The sequence below is a fragment of the Hyla sarda genome, chromosome 9 (assembly GCF_029499605.1).
Source record: "Hyla sarda isolate aHylSar1 chromosome 9, aHylSar1.hap1, whole genome shotgun sequence".
Taxonomy (NCBI): domain Eukaryota; kingdom Metazoa; phylum Chordata; class Amphibia; order Anura; family Hylidae; genus Hyla; species Hyla sarda.
In genome coordinates, this window is record NC_079197.1 from 100,639,004 (window position 1) to 100,661,632 (window position 22,629).

General features: G+C 45.6%; 1 protein-coding gene across 6 annotated transcripts in view; it reads left to right on the forward strand.

Annotated features, from left to right (window-relative positions):
- Positions 1–20: 20 nt before the first annotated feature.
- The window catches only part of GUCY2F (guanylate cyclase 2F, retinal), a 230,653-nt gene continuing 208,044 nt past the window's right edge, over positions 21–22,629 (forward strand). For 5 of the 6 annotated variants that reach the window (XR_008847695.1, XM_056538849.1, XM_056538845.1 and 2 more), the window contains exon 1: positions 21–87. The gene's annotated coding sequence lies outside the window, so the exon portion shown is untranslated. The remainder of the gene's footprint in view (positions 88–22,629) is intronic. The other variant, XM_056538846.1, reaches the window with a different exon arrangement.

A 22,629-nucleotide genomic window follows, 5' to 3' on the forward strand; every position in this document is an offset into this window, starting at 1 on the left:
TCCCCTCAGCTGTCGGAGATCCGAACATACAGCGAGGAGGACGGAGAGTCTCACAGCCAGCGGCAGTGTCTGAAGTGCGGCGCTGAGGTGCATTGAGTGTCCTGCCACCATATGGTCATTTACCCTACACACACACATATATTTATTAATTAATTTATGTTATTTCTGACGCCAGCTATTAACCCCTTGAGTACCGGGTCATTTCATTTTTGCACTTTCTTTTTTCCTCCTTCCCTTCTAAAAATCACAACACTTTCAATTTTCCACCTACAGACCCACATGAGGGCTTGTTTTTTGCGCCACCAATTTTACTTTAATACCATCAGTCATTTCACCGCAAAAATCTATGGAAAAACCCCAAAAACTTTGTGGGGCAAAATTAAAAACAAAACACCTTTTGGTGGCTTTCAATATCACGCGGTAAAAATGACACCTTTTATCTGTAGGTCCGTTTGATAAAAATGATATAGGTTTAATTTGTTTTACTTCTTTTAAAAAATTAGAACTTTTTGTAAAAAAATTTGTATGTTTAAAATTGTCATCTTCTGACCCCTATAACTTTTAATTTTTCAGTATAAAGAAATGTGTGAGGGCTCATGTTTTGCTCCGTGATCTGTAGTTTTTATCGGAACCATTTTTGTTTTGATTTTTTCATCGCTTTTTATACAGTTTTTTTAGGATATACAAACTGCCCAAAAATTTGCAATTCTGGACTTTGGTATTTTTTTACGTATACGCCATTGACCGTGCGGTTAAAGCAGCGTTACATTTTGTAGTTCGGACATTTACGCACGCGGGGAAACCACATGTTTATGTTTATTTTTGCTTACATATTTGTTTCTAAATGGGAAAAGGTGGGGTGAATTAAACTTCTATTAGGCAAGGAATTAAATCACTTTTATTACCTTTTTTTATTTTCTTTTTTTTACACAATTTTAAAGTCCATATATAGTATATGTATACTGTATATAAGTATATGTATATTAATTCACATACACACACACTTAACCTGTTCAGGACGCAGGGTGTATGCATACGCCCTGCATCCCGAGTCCTTAACCTCTTAAGGACCAGGCACGTATGAGTACGTCCCTGCGCGATGGGCCTTAAGGACCAGGCACGTATGAGTACGTCCGTGGGAATTTCGGTCACCGCCACGCGCTGGGCGAGGACCGGACCGGGCACCCCGGCAAATGCCCAGGGGGGTCATCAGACCCCCCCATGTCGTCGATCGGCGCAAATCGCAAGTGAATTCACACTTGCGATTTGCGCGATTCCGGGTCATTACGGGTATATGGTGACCCGGTGACCCGAAATATAAGGATTGCGGGTGTCTGAGACAACTACGATCCCCCTGAAGCGATAGGAGTGAAGTGGCAGGGGTGCCACCCCTCCTATCCCTGCTATTGGTGGTCTAGACGCGACCACCAATAGCAGATCGGGGGCGGGGGGGTTAACTTTCGTTTTCCCCGTCCTGCCCACCCACAATAGGCGGGGAAGAACGGGGAAACGACAGAGGACCGGCGCCGGAGTCCACTTACCGATGTGCGGAGGATGCGGACAACGATCGGTGTCGGCGATGTCGTGCAGCCAGCTCCCTGGATCCGACGGAAGCCGGTAAGTTGCCTAGCAACATCTGGAGGGCTGAAGTCCGAGACCACTATATAGTGGTCTCTATACTGTAGCACTTCAGATGTTGCAAAACTACAACTCCCAGCATGCCCATACAGCTGTTTGGGCATGCTGGAAGTTGTAGTTTTGCAACAGCTGGAGGGCTACAATTTGAGACCACTATATGGTAGTCTCTGAACTATAGCCCTCCAGATCTTGCAAAACTGCAACTCCTAGCATGCCCACACACCTGTTTGCTGTCTGGGCAAGCTGGGATTTGTAGTTTTGCAGCATCTGGAGGGCCACAGTTTGCAGTGGTCTCTATACTGTAGCTCTTCAGATGTTGCAAAACTGCAAATCCCAGCATGCTGGGAGTTGTAGTTGCAATCCCTCCAGCTGTTGCATAACTACATCTCCCAGCATGCCCTTCGGTGATCAGTACATGCTGGGAGTTGTAGTTTTGCACTTCTGGAGGCACACTGGTTGGAAAATATTGAGTTAGATAACAGAAACTAACTGAAGATTTTCCAACCAGTGTGCCTCCAGCTGTTGCAAAAGTACAACTCCCAGCCTGCATGGTCTGTCAGTACATGCTGGGAGTTGTAGTTTTGAAAAAGCTGGAGGTTTGCCCCCCCCCCCCCCCCCATGTGAACGTACAGGGTACATTCACACGGGCAGGCTTACAGTAAGTTTTCTGCTTCAAGTATGAGCTGCAACAAATTCTTCGCCGCAGCGCAAACTCCTAGCAGGAAACTCACTGTAAACCTCCGCCAGTGTGAATGTACCCTAAAAACACTACACTACACTACACTAACACATAATAAAGGGTAAAACGCTACATATACACCCCCTTACACTGCCCCCCCCCCCAATAAAAATGAAAAACGTATTTTACGGCAGTCTTTCCAAAACAGAGCCTCTAGCTGTTGCAAAACAACAACTCCCAGCATTTCTGGACAGCCACTGACTGTCCAGGTATGCTGGGAGTTTAGCAACAGCTGGAGGCACCCTGTTTGGGAATCACTGGCGTAGAATACCCTTATGTCCACCCCTATCCAATCCCTAATTTAGTCCTCAAATGCGCTAGGCGCTCTCTCACTTCGGAGCCCTGTCGTATTTCAAGGAAACAGTTTAGGGCCACACATGGGGTATCTCCGTACTCGGGAGAAATTACACTACAAATTTTGGGGGGCTTTTTCTCCTTTTACCCCTTATGAAAAGGAAAAGTTGGGGTCTACACCAGCCTGTTTTACACTAACAAGCTGGTGTTGCCCTTTACTTTTTATTTTCACAAGAGGTAAAAGGAAAAAAAGACCCACAAAATTGTAATGCAACGCAATTTCTCCTGAGTACGGAAATACCCCATATGTGGGCGTAAAATGATCTGCGGGCGCATAACAAGGCTCAACAGTCAGAGCGCACTATGTACATTTGAAGCCTAAATTGGTGATTTGCGCAGGGGTGGCTAATTTTACAGCGGCTCTGACATAAACGCAAAAAAATAAATACCGACATGTGACCCCATTTTGGAAACTACACCCCTCACGGAATGTAACAAGGGGTATAGTGAGCCTTAACACCCCACAGGTGTTTGACACATTTTCGTTAACCCCTTAAGGACATAGGGCATATCCATACGCCCCCGTTTCCAAGTCCTTAAGGACCGAGGGCGTATGGATACGCCCTGAGCATTTCCGGCCCCCACCGCTAGCCGGAGGGGAGCCGGAGCCGGATGCCTGCTGAAATCGTTCAGCAGGCATCCCGGCATATCGCCCAGGGGGGTCATTATGTCCCCCCATGTCGGCGATTGCCGCAGATCGCTGGACAATTCAGTCCAGCGATCTGCGGCGGATTCCGGGTCAATCGGGTCTCCAGTGACCCGATGACCCGGAATTACTGGCTGTTCGGGGCCGTCTCCGACGGCCCCGAACAGCCAGAGCCTGCAGGGGTGAGGTGGCACTGGTGCCACCTCACGATCGCCCTGATTCGTCGGCCGGATTACCGGCCGACCAATCAGGGCGCCTGCTGCGGGTGTCACTCCCGCAACCCGCTCCGCCCCTCTTCCGGAGGACGTGAGCGGGTGCGGGAAGACGACCCCCGGTGCTGGGGACCCCGATCCCCGGCATCCCTGTTGGGATCGGGGCCCCAGGAGCAGCGGCGGCGGCGGAGACGACGAGGGACTGACCTGTGCGGCGAGGATCGTTGGAGGTGAGTGACAGCCTCCTGCTGTTGCTTAGCAACAGCTCCCAGCATGCAACAAGGGCATGCTGGGAGCTGTAGTTATGCAACAGCAGGAGGCAGACCACCACAACTCCCAGCATGCCCTTATGGGGATGCTGGGACTTGTAGTTTTGCAACAGCTGGAGGCACATTCTTTCTATGGAAAAGTGTACCTTCAGCTGTTGTGTAACTACAACTCCCAGCTTGCACAAACAGCTCAAGTGCATGCTGGGAGTTGTAGTGGTGCATCTGGTGGTTGCATAACTACAACTCCCAGCATGCCCGTTGGCTGTCGGTGACTGCTGAGAGTTGTAGTTTTGCAACAGCTGAAGGCACACTGAGTTAAGTAGTAAACCAGTGTGTCTCCAGCTGTTGCATAACTACAATCCCCAGCATCCCCAGCCAATGTAGTATGCCTCCGGCTGTTGCATAACTACAAGACCCAGCATGCCCTTCCGCTGTCCGTACATGCTGGGGGTTGTAGCTTTTGCAACAGCTGAAGGCACACTGGTTGCAAAACATTGAGTTTGTTACCAAACTCGGTGTTTCACAACCTGTGTGTCTCCAGCTGTTGCAAAACTACAACTCCCAGCATGCACTGATAGACCGTCCATGCTGGGAGTTGTAGTTTTGCAACAGCTGGATGTTTCCCCCCCCCCCCCCCCCCAATGTGAATGTACAGGGTACACTCACATGGGCGGAGGATTACAGTAAGTATCTGACTGCAAGTTTGAGCTGCAGCAAATTTTCTGCCGCTGCTCAAACTGCCAGCGAGAAACTACTGTGAACCCCCGCCCGTGCGACTGTACCCTAAAAACACTACACTACACTAACACACAATAAAATAAAAAGTAAAAAACACTACATATACACATACCCCTACACAGCCCCCCTCCCCTCCCCAATAAAAATGAAAAACGTCTGGTACGCCACTGTTTCCAGAACGGAGCCTCCAGCTGTTGCAAAACAACTACTCCAGTATTGCCAGATAGCCACTGACTGTCCAGGCATGCTGGGAGTTTTACAACAGCTGGAGGCACCCTGTTTGGGAATCACTGGCGTAGAATACCCCAATGTCCACCCCTATGCAAGTCCCTAATTTAGGCCTCAAATGCTCATGGCGCTCTCACTTTGGAGCCCTGTCGTATTTCAAGGCAACAGTTTAGGGACACATATGGGGTATCGCCGTACTCGGGAGAAATTGGGCTTCAAATTTTGGCGGATATTTTCTGCTATTACCCTTTTTAAAAATGTAAAATTTTTGGGAAAACAGGCATTTTAGGTAAAAAAAATTTTTTTTTTTACATATACAAATGTCATGAAACACCTGTGGGGTATAAAGGTTCACTTTACCCCTTGTTACATTCCCTGAGGGGTCTAGTTTCCAAAATGGTATGCCATGTGTGTATTTTTGCTGTCCTGGCACCATAGGGGCTTCCTAAATGCAGCATGCCCCCATAGCAAAATTTGCTTTCAAAAAGCCAAATATGACTCCTTCTCTTCTGAGACCTGTAGTGCGCCAGCAGAGCACTTTTCACCCCCATATGGGGTGTTTTCTGAATCGGGAGAAATTGGGCTTCAAATTTTGGGGGGTATTTTCTGCTATTACCCTTTTTAAAAATGTAAAATTTTTGAGAAACCAAGCATTTTAGGTAAAAAAAAAATAATTTTTTTTACATATGCAAAAGTCGTGAAACACCTGTGGGGTATTAAGGTTCACTTTACCCCTTGTTACGTTCCCTGAGGGGTCTAGTTTCCAAAATGGTATGCCATGTGTGTATTTTTGCTGTCCTGGCACCATAGGGGCTTCCTAAATGCGGCATGCCCCCAGAGCAAAATTTGCTTTCAAAAAGCCAAATGTGACTCCTTCTCTTCTGAGACCTGTAGTGCGCCAGCAGAGCACTTTTCACCCCCATATGGGGTGTTTTCTGAATCGGGAGAAATTGGGCTTCAAATTTTGGGGGGTATTTTCTGCTATTACACTTTTTAAAAATGTAAAATTTTTGGGAAATCAAGCATTTTAGGTAAAAAAAAAAAAATTTTTTTACATATGCAAAAGTCGTGAAACACCTGTGGGGTATTAAGGTTCACATTACCCCTTGTTACGTTCCCTGAGGGGTCAAGTTTCCAAAATGGTATGCCATGTGTGTTTTTTTGCTGTCCTGGCACCATAGGGGCTTCCTAAAGGTGACATGCCCCCCAAAAACCATTTGTCGCTCCTTCCCTTCTGAGCCCTCTACTGCGCCCGCCGAACAATTAACATAGACATATGAGGTATGTGCTTACTCGAGAGAAATTGGGTTTCAAATACAAGTAAAAATTTTCTCCTTTTTACCCCTTGCAAAAATTCAAAAATTGGGTCTACAAGAACATGCGAGAGTGTAAAAAATGAAGATTTTGAATTTTCTCCTTCACTTTGCTGTTATTCCTGTGAAACACCTAAAGGGTTAATACACTTACTGAATGTCATTTTGAATACTTTCGGGGGTGCAGTTTTTATAATGGGGTCATTTGTGGGGTATTTCTAATATGAAGACCCTTCAAATCCACTTCAAACCTGAACTGGTCCATGAAAAATAGCGAGTTTGAAAATTTTGTGAAAAATTTCAAAATTGCTGCTGAACTTTGAAGCCCTCTGATGTCTTCCAAAAGTAAAAACTCATAAATTTTATGATGCAAACATAAAGTAGACATATTGTATATGTGAACCAAAAAAAAAATTATTTTGAATATCCATTTTCCTTACAAGCAGAGAGCTTCAAAGTTAGAAAAATGCAAAATTTTCATTTTTTTCATCAAATTTTGGGATTTTTCACCAAGAAAGGATGCAAGTTACCATAAAATTTTACCACTAAGTTAAAGTAGAATATGTCACGAAAAAACAATCTCGGAATCAGAATGATAACTAAAAGCATTCCAGAGTTATTAATGTTTAAAGTGACAGTGGTCAGAATTGCAAAAAACGCTCCGATCCTTAAGGTGAAAAAGGGCTCGGTCCTTAAGGGGTTAAAGTTGGATGGGAAATTGAAAAAAAATATTTTTTTTCACTAAAATGCTGGTGTTACCCTAAATTTTTCATTTTCACAAGGGAAAATTGGAAAAAAGCCCCCTAAAATTTGTAACCCCATTTCTTCTGAGTAAGAAAATACCCCAAATGTGAATGTAAAGTGCTCGACGGGCGAACTACAATGCTCAGAAGAGAGGGAGTGCCATTGGGATTTTGAAGAGAAAATGTGTTCGGAATTGAAGGCCACATGTGTTTACAAAGCCTCCATAGTGCCAGAACAATGGACCGCCAACATGTGACCCCATTTTGGAAACTACACCCCTCACGTAATGTAATAAAGGGTACAGTGAGCATTTACACCCCACAGGTGTCTGACAGATTTTTGGAACAGTGGTCCGTGAAAATGAAAAATTAAATTTTTAATTTGCTCAGCCCACTGTTCCAAAGATCTGTCAAATGCCAGTGGGGTGTAAATACTCACTGCACCCCCTTATTAAATTTCGTGAGGTGTGTAGTTTCCAAAATGGGGTCACATGTGGGGGGGTCCACTGTTCTGGCACCATGAGGGGCTTTGTAAATGCACATGGCCCCTGACTACCATTCCAAACAAATTCACTCTTCAAAAGCTCAATGGCGCTCCTTCTCTTCTGAGCATTGTAGTTCGACTGCAGGGCACTTGACGTCCACACATGGGGTATTTCCATACTCAGAAGAAATGGGGTTACAAATTTTGGGGGGTATTTTCTGCTATTAACCCTTGCAAAAATGTGAAATTTGTGGGGGAAACACACATTTTAGTGAAAATGTTTTTTATTTTTTTTTACATATGCAAAAGTCGTGAAACCCATGTGGGGTATTAAGGCTCACTTTATTCCTTGTTACGGTCCTCAAGGGGTCTAGTTTCCAAAATGGTATGCCATATGTTTTTTTTTTTGCTGTTCTTGGACCATAGGGGCTTCCTAAATGCGACATGCCCCCTGGCCAAAATTTGCTCTCAAAAAGCCAAATATGACTCCTTCTCTTCTGAGCATTGTAGTTCGCCCGTAGTGCACTTCAGGTCAACTTATGGTTAAAAAGCTGACTGAATGTCATTTTGAATACTTGGGGGGGGGTGCAGTTTTTATAATGGGGTCTTTTATGGGGTATTTCTAATATGAAGACCCTTCAAATCCACTTCAAGCCTGAACTGGTCCCTGAAAAATAGTGAGTTTGAAAATGTTGTGAAAAATTGGAAAATCACTGCTGAACTTTGAAGCCCTCTGGTGCCTTCCAAAAGTAAAAATTCATCAATTTTATGATGCAAACATAAAGTAGACATATTGTATATGTGAATAAAAATTTTTTTTTGGGAATATCCATTTTCCTTACAAGCAGAGAGCTTCAAAGTTAGAAAAATGCTAAATTTTAAATTTTTTCATCAAATTTGGGGATTTTTCACCAAGAAAGGATGCAAGTTACCACAAAAATTTACCACCATGTTAAAGTAGAATATGTCAGGAAAAAACAATCTCGGAATCAGAATGATAACTAAAAGCATTCCAGAGTTATTAATGTTTAAAGTGACAGTGGTCAGATGTTCAAAAAACGCTCTGGTCCTAAGGTGTAAAATGGCCTGGTCCTTAAGGGGTTGAGGTCGTATGGATACACCCGTGGGAATTCCGGTCCCCACCGATAGCCGGTTGGGGACCGGACCGGTATGCCTGCTGAAATCATTCAGCAGGCATCCCGACACATCGCAGAGGGGGGTCCTGAGACCCCCCCCCCATGTCGGCGATCACAGGAAATCGCATGTCAATTCAGACATGCGATTTTCTGCTATTTCCGGGCTGATCGGGTCTCTGGTGACCCGAACGCCCGGAAAATAGGGATGATCGGAGCTGTCAGTGACAACCCCGATCATCCTGAGGGATAGGAGCGAGGTCGCAGTGCTGCAATCTCCTCCTATCCCCTGCCATTAGGTCAGCAATGAATGCTGACCAATGGCAGTTGAAGATGGGGGGTTGCCATGGAAACCCCCCGCTCTGCCCACCCCTGGATGTCGGGCAGAACGGGGGGAGAAGATGGCGGCTGGTACCTATGAAGAAGATGCCGTGGGGATCGGCGATCATCGGTGACAGCAGCGGAGATCAGCGGCGCAGGTAGGGAAGCGACGGTGGGGGGGAAGGAAGGTGGCAGTAAAGAGATATTTACTGCTGCCCTTCTAGTGGTTGCCAAACCGCAACTCCCAGCATGCCCAGACAGCCAAAGGCTGTCTGGGCATGCTGGGAGTTGTAGTTTTGCAACATCTGGAGGGTCACAGTTTGGAGACCACTATTACAGTGGTGCCCAAACGGTAGCCCTCCAGATGTTGCAAAACTACAACTCTCAGCATGCCTAGACTGCCCAGGCATGCTGGGAGTTGTAGTTCTCTAACATCTGTCCCTTCCGATTTTGCAATTTTCATGAAAATTTTGAAAATTGCTGCTATACTTTGAAGCCCTTTAATGTTTAAAAAAGTAAAAATATTTCCATTTTATGATGCCAATATAAAGTAGACATATTGTATTTGTGAATCAATATAACATTTATTTAAAATATCCATTTTCCTTACAAGCCGAGAGTTTCAAAGTTAGAAAAATGCTACATTTTCAAAATTTTCATGAAATTTTGGTATTTTTCACCAAGAAAGGATGGAAGTAACAACGAAAATTTACCACTAAAATAAAGTAGAAATACGTCACGAAAAAACTTTCTCAGAATCAGAATAATCAGTAAAAGCATCTTAGAGTTATTAATGCATAAAGTGACAGTGGTCAGAATTGCAAAAAAGGGCTGCGTCCTAAAGGTGAAAATGAGCTGCGTCCTTAAAGGAAAACTGTCATATATTTTGTCCCGCACTATCCACGAGTACCTGTGGATAGTGCGGGAGACGCTGAACATTTTGAGTCCTACCTTGCCCGGATCCGCTGCGCCATTCGCCCGTTATAGCTGGTTTTCGGTATATTCAAATTACCTGCTTACTGGCACGGGCGGGGTTACTGCCTTCAACTGGCACTGTGACGTAACCGCCGCCCTGCCCTCAGCACCGCTGGCTAATGAATATTCATCGTTGTCTTATACTCTCTGTCTCATCTCGGCCGAGTCCTGGACGATACTGCGCATGTGCGGGATTTCCTACTATACCCGGAAGTGGTCTTCAGCATTGCTTCATTTGTCCGGAGCAGCGCTGGAGTAAGAGTAAGGGTGCATGCGCAGTATCGTCCAGGACTCGGCCGAGATGAGATAGATAGTGTGAAAATTTAGCATTTTTCTAACTTTGAAGCTCTCTGCTTGTAAGGAAAATGGATATTCAAAATATATATTTTTTTGGTTCACATATACAATATGTCTACTTTATGTTTGCATCATAAAATTGATGAGTTTTTACTTTTGGAAGACACCAGAGGGTTTCAAAGTTCAGCAGCAATTTAGAAATTTTTCACAAAATTTTCAAACTCACAATTTTTCAGTGACCAGTTCAGTTTTGAAGTGCATTTGAAGGGTCTTCATATTAGAAATACCCCACAAATGACCCCATTATAAAAACTGCACCCCCCAAAGTATTCAAAATGACATTCAGTAAGTGTTTTAACCCTTTAGGTATTTCACAGAAATAGCAGCAAAGTGAAGGAGAAGATTCAAAATCTTCATTTTTTACACTCGCATGTTCTTGTAGACCCAATTTTGGAATTTTTGCAAGGGGTAAAAAGAAGAAAATTTTTACTTGTGTTTGTAGCCCAATTTCTCTCGAGTAAGGACATACCTCATATGTCCATGTAAAGTGTTCGGCGGGCGCAGTAGAGGGCTCAGAAGGGAAGGAGCGACAAATGGTTTTTGGGGGGCATGTCACCTTTAGGAAGCCCCTATGGTGCCAGAACAGCAAAAAAAAAACACATGACATACCATTTTGCAAACTAGACCCCTCGGGGAACATAACAAGGGGTAAAGTGAACCTTAATACCCCACAGGTGATTCACGACTTTTGTATATGTAAAAAAAAAATTTTTTACCTAAAATGCTTGGTTTCCCAAAAATTTTACATTTTTAAAAAGGGTAATTGCAGAAAATACCCTCCAAAATTTGAAGCCCAATTTCTCCCGATTCAGAAAACACCCCATATGGGGGTGAAAAGTGCTCTGCTGGCGCACTACAGGTCTCAGAAGAGAAGGAGTCACATTTGGCTTTTTGAAAGCAAATTTTGCTCTGGGGGCATGCCGCATTTAGGAAGCCCCTATGGTGCCAGGACAGGAAACAAAAAACCCACATGGTATACCATTTTGGAAACTAGACCCCTCGGGGAACGTAACAAGGGGTAAAGTGAACTTTAATACCCCACAGGTGATTCACAACTTTTGCATATGAAAAAAAATATATTTTTTAACCTAAAATGCTTGTTTTCCCAAAAATTTTACATTTTTAAAAAGGGTAATAGCAGAAAATACCCCCCAAAATTTGTAACACAATTTCTCCCGAGTACGGCGATACCCCATATGTGACCCTAAACTGTTGCCTTGAAATACGACAGGGCTCCAAAGTGAGAGCGCCATGCGCATTTGAGGCCTAAATTAGGGATTTGCATAGGGGTGGACATAGGGGTATTCTACACCAGTGATTTCCAAACAGGGTGCCTCCAGCTGTTGTAAAACTCCCAGCATGCCTGGACAGTCAGTGGCTATCTGGCAATACTGGGAGTAGTTGTTTTGCAACAGCTGGAGGCTCCGTTTTGGAAACAGTGGCGTACCAGACGTTTTTCATTTTTATTGGGGAGGGGGGCTGTGTAGGGGTATGTGTATATGTAGTGTTTTTTACTTTTTATTTTATTTTGTGTTAGTGTAGTGTTTTTAGGGTACAGTCACACGGGCGGGGGTTCACAGTAGTTTCTCGCTGGCAGTTTGAGCTGCGGCTGTCCAGAGCAGGAACAATTCCCCATAGCAAACCTCTCCTGCTATGAACAGAGTTGTCAGCAGAGAGCACCGTGGACAAATCTGTTTAACTTTTTGGCACCAGTTGATTTAAAAAAAATGTTTTCCAGCAGAGTACCCCTTTAATCCCTCATTCCCCTCACATGCAGGGATAAGGCACAGGGAGACATCTTCAGTGCCGGTGCCTCACTCCCCCCCCCCCCCCCCCCACGACCTCACAGTTCAGCTGTGCTCCTCACAATCAGTAAATGCAGCAGCCGGACCCTGGAGGGAAGGGGGGGGGGGTTAGGGAGGTTGTCAGCACTGTGCTCCTGTATATCAGGAGTGCTTCACCATCATACGCAGTGCCGGGGTTGGGGGGAGATACGCGCAGTGAAGAGGAGCGCTCTTCTTCCAGCCCGAGAGGGGGGCTCCTTGCGCACGCTATCAGGAAGCAGGAACGGAGTGAAGGGCACTGCACTCTTCTACCAGCAGGGGGCAGACAGTAACTTTCTTGCAGAGCAGCGCCCCGATTAAGAGTGCGCTCTAGGCGGCTCTATTTTTTGACTATAGGTGGAGCCAGCCCTGCTCTCCGTTTTAAGCTGAGGTGACACTCACTAGAATGCCCAACAGGCAGCTGCGGCAGAGGGGACAGTTAAGGTTCTCACGAGGGGTGCGACTTGTTCAAGGGATCTTTCTATTGCAGTGTACTGTCATTTCTTCAGTCTATTATTACTCTCTGCCTATGGCAGGCTTTTAAGGCTCATTTACCTCACATTTTGGGATATGGCAGCCAGATCTGGCGGGAGAATTTGAAAACCTGTCGCTGTTATATATCCCTGCCGGACCCGTGTCACACCCCATTTATTAGCATGAGCCAGCTAGTGACTCTGGTCGCCTAATTTTTAAATGATATCCGGTTTTGTTGCTGGACTGAAACCGTGACAGACCAAGGTTTTTAGTCTGGCAAAAAAAAAATGGATACGGACCAAAAATGAACCGAACGGAGTCGCTGGCTGACTCCCTCTGGCTCATTCAAATGAATGGGGTGCGGCATGGGCCAGCAGGGATACAGTAGCTGCTGGTTTTCAAATTTTCCCGCCAGATCCGTCTCCCATATACCCAAAGCGTAATGTGAATGAGCCCTAACAGGAGATCTGATGTGGCAGCCTTCAGAAGGTCCCTGGCTGCCAAGGCAACTGATTAGCACCCCACAACTGTGCAACAGGGGACCCACTGGCTATGGAGTTTATCCTTCTTCCTTGTTCAGTCTGCATGCTACCAATGTACCCTAGCCCCCTTCTTCTCCATCGGAAAGACACAAGTTTTGCTTAGAAGTCCTGTGGGAATTAATTGGAGAAATCGCACAGGTTTTCCTTTTTTTTTTTTTTTTTTTTTTTTTTTTTTACAATACAGTGACAAAAGGATAGGTAAGCGACCTTTGACTGCCACTTTAACTCATTGGACCCCTGAGATCTCTCTGTGGCTCTAAGCTTCTCCCGCTTATCTCCGGGCTCTGATTTCTTGCCGCTGGATTTGTTGCTCTCATCTCCCTCTATTGATCTCTGGTCTGCAATCTCTTGCTCCTGGTCTCTGGACTCTGCTCTCTGGGTTCTGATCTCCTGCTCTCTCATCTCCTGCCAATGATTTATGGGCTCTGATTACCTGCTGCTGATCTCTGGGCTCTGATCTCCTGCCGCTGATCTCCGGGCTCTGATCCTCTGCTTCTGATCTCCGGGCTCTAATCTCCTGCAACTGCTCACATAGCTAGAAGTGCCGAAACAGCAGTGTGTGCCGAACAAAACTCTGCACAATAGTAAAATCATAAATCTTTATAAAGTACACAGAATGTCTGGGTTTAAAAAATATGTAATTTTGCTAAACAATCTGTCCCCTTACCTCCTATATCAGTTTTACAACAAATATAGAGAAACACAGCCGCACATCCACCATTTGTATGTTGATCTACTTGCTTCTTAGCATAATTTAAAAAACTAACAGGTTGTTAGTATACATTTTGATCAAAAAGTACAAGCCCACTCATCACGTCAAGGCCTCCTTGTCAGAGTGGGTCCCTAACTTAACACTGGTGTAGTGCCGGGTGGCGTCCACTGCCTCTGAGACACCATGCCCATAGAGTGAGCGACCCAGTGGCCAGGCAGACCCACTTTTGCCCAACAAAGCACCTGGCTCTGGGCCACACCACCCCACAGACAAAGCATCACAGAAACAATGGCCGCCACAGAGCACCACACCAGTGTGAACACCTACCATGTGCTCCCTGCCAGAGGACTGGAGAATGTAAGGAGGAAACCCTTATACAGTCTCCTGCTAATTAAAAATGCCTGGGCCGAATGGGTGGAGTGGAGTGCTGGCCATGGAAGAAGAGAGAGCCTACAAATGTACAACACAAATAGAGAAACGTAGCCGCACATCCACCGTATGTATTTTGATCTACTTGCTTCTCAGCATAATTTCAAAAACTATCAGGTTGTTAGTATACAGTTTGAACAAAAAGTACAAGCCCACTTGTCACGTCAAGGCCACCTAGTCAGAGTGGGTCCCTAACCTAACACTGGCGTTGTGCCAGGCGGCGACCACTGCCTCTGAGACAACAAGACACTACAACCTGTTAGTTTTTGAATTTATGCTGAGAAACAAGTAGATCAGAATATAAATTGTGGATGTGCGGCTGTGTTTTTTTTTCTCATTGTGTTTTGCAATTGTAGTCTCTCCCCTCTTCCATGGCCAGCTCCACCCATTTGGACCAGGCATTTTTAACAGCAGGAGACTGCATATGGGTTTCCTCCTAACATTCTCCAGTCCTCTGGCAGGGAGCACATGGTAGGTGTTCACACTGGTGTGGGGCTCTGGGCGATCATTGTTACTGTGATGCTTTGTCTATGGGGTTGAGTGGCCCAGAGCCAAGGGCTTGGTCAGGCAGCAGTAGGGCTGCCTGGCCACTGGGTCATTCCCTTTGTGGGCATAGTGTCGCGGAGGCAGTGGTCGCCGCTCGGCTCTACGCCAGTGTTAGGTTAGGGACCCACTCTAAATAGGTGGCCTTGACGTGGTGAGTGGGCTTGTATTTTTTTGATCAAAATGTATAATAACAACCTGTTAGCTTTTGAATTTATTCTGAGAAGCAAATTGTGGATGTGCGGCTGTGTTTCTTTTTCTCTGTGTTTTACAATCTATATCAGTTTTACCAACCAGAATGCCTCCAAGTGTTGCAAAACATGGCATGCTAGGAGTTGCAATTTTGCAACAGCTGGAGGCACCCTGGTTGGTAAACACTGTGAACATGTACCAGAGCTGAGTGTGTGATCAGGTACATGTAGCGGAAATTAGTGCGCGGCATGTGTATGGAGCAGAGCTGAATGCATGACCATGTACACACTCAGCTCTGCTGCATACACAATCACACACGCAGCTCTGCTGCATACACATGATCACACACGCAACTCTGCTGCATACACATGATCACGCACTCAGCTCTGCTGCATACACCCAAACACACACTCAGCTCTGCTGCATTAACATAGTCACACACTCAGCTCTGCTGCATACACACAATCACACACTCAGCTCTGCTGCATACACACAATCACACACTCAGCTCTGCTGCATACACATGATCACACACTCAGCTCTGCGGCATACACCCGATCACACAGTCAGCTCTGCTGCATACACATAGTCACACGCTCATGCTCTGCTGCATACACACACAATCACACACTCACCTCTGCAGCATACACACAATCACACACTCAGCTCTGCTGCATATACACACAATCACACACTCACATCTGCTGCATACATCCAATCACACAATCAGCTCTGCTGTATTAACATAGTCACACACCCAGCTCTGCGGCATACACACAATCACACACTCAGCTCTGCTGCATACACATGATCACACTCACAGCTCTGCTGCATACACCCGATCACACACTCAGCTCTGCTGCATATCACAATCACACACTCAGCTCTGCTACATACACAAAGTCACACACTCAGCTCTGCTGAATACACACAATCACATACTCAGCTCTGCTGCATTAACATAGTCACACAATCAGCTCTGCTGCATACCCACAATCACACACTCAGCTCTGCTGCATACACAAAGTCACACACTCAGCTCTGCTGCATAGACACAATCACACACTCACCTCTGCTGCATACACCCAATCACACACTAAGCTCTGCTGCATACACACAATCACACACTCAACTCTGCTGCATATACACAATCACACACTCAGCTCTGCTGCATACACATGATCACACACTCAGCTCTGCGGCATACACCCGATCACACAGTCAGCTCTGCTGCATACACATAGTCACACGCTCATGCTCTGCTGCATACACACACAATCACACACTCACCTCTGCTGCATACACACAATCACACACTCAGCTCTGCTGCATATACACACAATCACACACTCACATCTGCTGCATACACCCAATCACACAATCAGCTTTGCTGCATTAACATAGTCACACACCCAGCTCTGCTGCATACACACAATCACACACTCAGCTCTGCTGCATACACATGATCACACTCTCAGCTCTGCTGCATATCACAATCACACACTCAGCTCTGCTGCATACACAAAGTCACACACTCAGCTCTGCTGAATACACACAATCACATACTCAACTCTGCTGCATTAACATAGTCACACACTCAGCTCTGCTGCATACACACAATCACACACTCAGCTCTGCTGCATACACATGATCACACACTCAGCTCTGCTGCATACACCCGGTCACACACTCAGTTTTGCTGCATACACACAACCACACACTCAGCCCTGCTGCATATCACAATCACACAGTCAACTCTGCTGCATACACAAAGTCACACACTCAGCTCTGCTGCATACACACAATCACACACTCAATATGTATTACATATTGCTAGACTGGCTGGGCTTATTCTTGTAACATTTTAAGTGTCCTCCTTGATGGTGTATATTTGCGCAGTAAAATCAGGACTTGCTAAATTTGTGCGTGTAAAGAGAAAAGACACAGTTGATACATCGAAGTCCACCACATAATCATCATTACCTTACACTGTGATTTAGAATTCCAATTGTAAAGTTCTATCAAAAATGACACAAAAAAACACACAAAAAGCGCAATTGCGCAAAAAAATTGCACAATATAGACAGTGAAAACTGTGTGATATATAATAATAAACTCCTCCCATGGAGTGTATATAGGGGCAGTGCGTTTTTCTACAGTTAAACTGCACATTCCAGTGTAAACCCTGCTGTCAGCGCACACAGTCTAGTGTAAACCCTGCTACCAGTGCACAGTGTAGTTTATACCCTGCAGTCAGTGCACAGTCTAGTGTAAACCCTGGAGTCAGTACACAGTCTAGTGTAAACCCTGGAGTCAGTGCACAGTCTAGTGTAAACCCTTCAGCCAGTGTACAGTCTAGTGTAAACCCTGCAGCCAGTGTACAGTCTAGTTTAAACTCTGCAGTCAGTGCACAGTCTAGTGTAATCCCTGCAGTCAGTGCACGGTCTAGTTTAATCCCTGCAGTCAGTGCACGGTCTAGTGTAAACCCTACAGTCAGTGCATTGTCAAGTGTAATCCCTGGAGTCAGTGCACAGTCTAGTGTAAACCCTGCAGCCATTGTGCAGTCTAGTGTAAACCCTGCAGCCAGTGTACAGTCTAGTGTAAACCCTGCAGTCAGTGCACAGTCTAGTGTAAACCCTGCAGTCAGTGCACAATCTAGTGTAAACCCTGCAGTCAGTGCACAGTCTAGTGTAATCTCTGCAGTCAGTGCACAGTCTAGTGTAATCCCTGCAGTCAATGCAGAGTCTACTGTAATCCCTGCAGTCAGTGCACAGTTTAGTGTATACCCTGCAGTCACTGCACAGTCTAGTGTATACCCAGCAGTCAGTGTACAGTCTAGTGTAATCCCTGGAGTCAGTGCAAAGTCTAGTGTAAACTCTGCAGTCAGTGCACAGTCTAGTGTAAACCCTGGAGTCAGTGCACAGTCTAGTGTATACCCTGCAGTCAATGCACAGTCTAGTGTATACCCTGCAGTCAATGCACAGTCTAGTGTATACCCTGCAGTCAGTGCACAGTCTAGTGTAGTCCCTGCAGTCAGGGCACAGTCTAGTGCAGGGGTACTCAACTATTCTTAGTGAGGGTCCGCTTATCCAGGTCTGCCATCCGGTGAAGGTCCGAGCTGAATGTTAAGGCCTGGTTTACAAATAACGGCCTCAGTGACAAATTAGCAACTGAAGTGTGGAGGATGTATGACCTAAATACTGCCACACACACACTGTACCCTCTGAATATAATACTGCCACACACACACTGTACCCTCTGAATATAATACTGCCCCACACTGTACCCCTGAATATAATACTGCCACACACTGTACCCCTGAATATAATACTGCCACACACTGTACCCCTGAATATAATGCAGCCATACACTATACCCCTAAATATAATACTGCCACACACACACTGTACCCTCTGAATATAATACTGTCACACACTGTACCCCTGAATATAATACTGCCACACACTGTACCCCTGAATATAATACTGCCACACACTGTACCCCTGAATATAATACTGCCACACACTATACTAATGAATATAATACCGCCACACACTGTACCCCTGAATATAATACTGCCACACACTGTACCCCTGAATATAATACTGCCACACACGATACTAATGAATATAATACCGCCACACACTGTACCCTCTGAATATAATAATGCCACACACTGAGCCCCTGGTATATTACTGCCACACACTGGGCCCCTGGTATATTACTACCACACACTGTACCCTCTGAATATAATACTGCCACACACTGTACCCTCTGAATATAATACTGCCACACACACTGTACCCTCTGAATATAATAATGCCACACTGAGCCCCTGGTATATTACTGCCTGACACTGGGCCCCTGGTATATTACTACCACATACTATGCCCCTAAATATAAAACTGCCACATACTGTATACCTAAATAGAATGCTGTCAAGCACTATGCCCCTGATATAATACTACCACACACCTGCCCCTAATATAATCCTGCCACACACCTGTCCATGAGGCACTATGGGAGTTGTATTTTTGTAACAGTTGGAGAGCCGCAAATTGGTGTACAGTTTCACCCATCATCACTGCAGAAATTACAAGTGACTCCAGCTCTGATGGGACAGTACCCCTGAATATAATATTGCCACACACAGTCCCCCTGAATATAATACTACCACACCCTGTACACTCAGAATATAATGCTACCACACACTCTACCCTCTGAATATAATGCTGCCACACACACTGTACCCTCTAAATATAATACTGCCCCACACTGTACCCCTGAATATAATACTACCACACACTGTACCCCTGGATATAATACTGCCACACACTGTACCCCCTGAATATAATACTACCAAACACTGTGTCCTCTGAATATAATAATGCCACACACTGAGCCCCTGGTATATTACTGCCACACACTGGGCACCTGGTATGTTACTACCACACACTGGGCCCCTGAATATAATACTGCCACACACTGTAACCTCTGACTATAATAATGCCACACACACTGTACCCTCTGAATATAATAATGCCACACACTGTACCCCATGAATATAAAAATGCCACACACTGGGCCCCCTGAATATAATACTGCCACACACTGTTCCCCCTGAATATAAAACTGCCACACACTGGGCCCCTGGTATATTACTGCCACACACTATTCCCCTGGTATATTAAATTAATGATGCTGTTGTGCCCCCAGAATTAATGATGTTGCTGTGCCCCCAGAATTAATGATGCTTCTGTGCCCCCAGCATTAATGATGCTGCTGTGCCCCCAGAATTAATGATGCTGCTGTGCCCCAGAATTAATGATGCTGCCGTGCCCCCAGATTTAATGATGCTGCAGTGCGCCCAGAATTAATAATCCCACTGTGCCCCCAGAATTAATGATGCTGCTGTGCCCCCAGAATTAATGATGTCACTGTGCCCCCAGAATTAATGATGCTGCTGTGCCCCCAGAATTAATGATGCTGCTGTGCCGCCTCAATTAATTAATTAAAGGAAAAGTATCATGCAGAAAAACTTATCTAAGTTTTAGATGGCAGGGGTCTTACCCCTGGGACCCCCCGTGATCTCTTGCAAGGGACCCTGGTTTTTCCCAGGAACGGAGTGTGTCAACTTCTGCACGAAGCAGCAACCAACATGCCCCCTTCATGTATCTCTACGGGAGTGAAGGAGATCGCAGCGGTCAGAATCCCCGTCATAAAAAACGTATCCCCTATCCATCCACAGTCCCTCATCCATCCATCCACAGTCACCTCATCCATCCACAGTCACCTCGTCTCCCCAATCCATCCACAGTCACCTCATCCATCCATCCACAGTCACCTCATCCATCCATCCATCCACAGTCAACTCATCCATCCATCCACAGTCACCTCACCCCCCAATCCATCCACAATCACCTCATCCATCCATCCACAGTCACCTCATCAATCCATCCACAGTCACCTCATCCATCCATCCACAGTCACCTCATCCATCCATCCACAGTCACCTCATCCATCCATCCACAGTCACCTTATCCATCCACAGTCACCTCATCCATCCACAGTAACCTTATCCATCCACAGTCACCTCATCCATCCACAGTCACCTCATCCATCCACAGTCACCTCATCCATCCATCCACAGTCACCTTATCCATCCACAGTCACCTCATCCATCCATCCATCCACAGTCACCTCATCCATCCACAGTCACCTCACCCCCCCAATCCATCCATAGTCACCTCATCCATCCATCCACAGTCACCTCATCCATCCAGTCACCTCATTCATCCATCCATCCACAGTCACCTCATCTATCCATCCACAGTCACCTCATCCATCCATCCACAGTCACCTCACACACACATTCCCCATCCTTCCATCCATGCATGGATCCCCTCAACTCCCCCCTCGGTCTTCTCACTCCTCCCCCAGCCAGTACACTCACCCTTCAGTGCCGCTGGTAAAATGTGAGGTAGTGCAAGGTCAGATGCATGGGCCTGTCAGGGGCTTGGAGCACTGTCTGGCCCAGCACAGATTTTTAAAGAGACCATGCTGGGGAAGAATGTAATGGACCTGCTGCCTGCTGTGGCAGCATAATGTTTAGCGCGGTCAGCGCTGCTCCCCATGCGCTCCTTATAGGCAGTGATTTTAACCCCAGACTCACTGCTAATTGTTGCACTATGGTGGCGCTCCGATATTTGCGGCCTGCCCCCCCCGGCGGGGGCCAGGTTCGCCAAACAGTAGGCATGCCACTGTTCATTTATATAGGTGTTTTAAAGACACCTATACAAAGAATAAGAGGAGATCGGCTGGAGGTCCGGATGACTGGCAGCCGCGGTCCGGATCTGGACCACGGTCCGCCAGTTGAGTACCCCATGTCTAGTGTAATCCCTGCAGCCAGTGCACAGTCTAGTGTAAACCCTGGAGTCAGTGCACAGTCTTGTGTAAGCCCTGCAGTCAGTCCAGTCACCCCACCCTGCTGTGCTAGATTGAGAGATCTCTTTCTATAAAAAAAATGTAATAAAATAGGATGACATGTATCCAGAGCTGTATGTACCCTAGTGACAGACCATGCAGCTGCTATGATATCCTTGGAGAGAGGGGGCCTTATCCTGATTGGTCCTATTTCGGAACTGCATTATTAGCAAATCAATGAAGAGGGCTAAGGACCAATGGGTCATGTAAAGTAAGAGGAAATAAACACCAGTCCTTTCTTTCCTGGGGGTGGCAAAATATGCCATAAAACAAGGCCCAATTTGGAATTTGTTATGGGCCTCCTTCTGCTAAGAAAGCCACTGGATCTATAAATCAAGCTTGTTGGAGCAAAAAGAAGCTGGTTGGGATCATCACAGGAAGAAACTGGTTGGGACCATCCTAGTCAGAGTAAATCATTGTTCACTGTAATAAGAGAGACTGCTTTTGTTTTAGGGTGCCCATGTTTCGGGCAGTATTAGGCTAATATTTTTTTTAAACTGCCATTGCAGTTTTTAAATCAAAACTAGAAGTGAATCAATGAAGGACTTCCTTTATATTACCCATTCCTTTTGAATCCCTTCTCTTCTGTTTGATTCCATTCTGTTCTGTTTTTCTTGGTCTTAGAGCCTTTTTGTTGTTTGTGCTAGGGATAGTCTTTAGTCTAGAACTATCACAGGGATATGAGGGAGCAGTGATGTTTAATGGTGTCTGGTGTTAGCTTAGAGTTTAGGGACAATCATAGGGAAAGATTAGAAAGAGTTAGTTTGGTCCGGTCTTTTCACCACTGTAACCATCTTTAGTTCCAGTCATCTGATGATGATTATTCTTGCTACCTTCCACTATTGAATCATGCTTATATATGCTATATAATCTAAAGTGTGTGTGTGTGTTCCAATTGAAATCAAAGAGCTTGTCACCTATGGACAGGGAAGTAGTGAAGCCCTTATCTCAACCACAGCCCCTGTACCTTCCTATTTGCTATCTGCCCTATGTGACGGTTCTACAACCACAAAGATAGTCCCTGCCTTGCTAAGTGCTGGGAGCGTCCTGTCAAAAAAACAAACTATAAAAATACTCAGACACGGGTCAGGAATTATCAGGAATACCAAAGGAAAATGCACATTAACAATACAGAGCAAGACCAAAAAACAAGAACACATAAATCAATGTCAGCAAGTCAGAACTGAGAGAACCATAGAGAAAGCAAGGGGTTAATCCAAGAATACCGGGCCAAAGTCAGGTACCAGAAAGCAGAATACAATACAGAATGCTAGCTTTAGA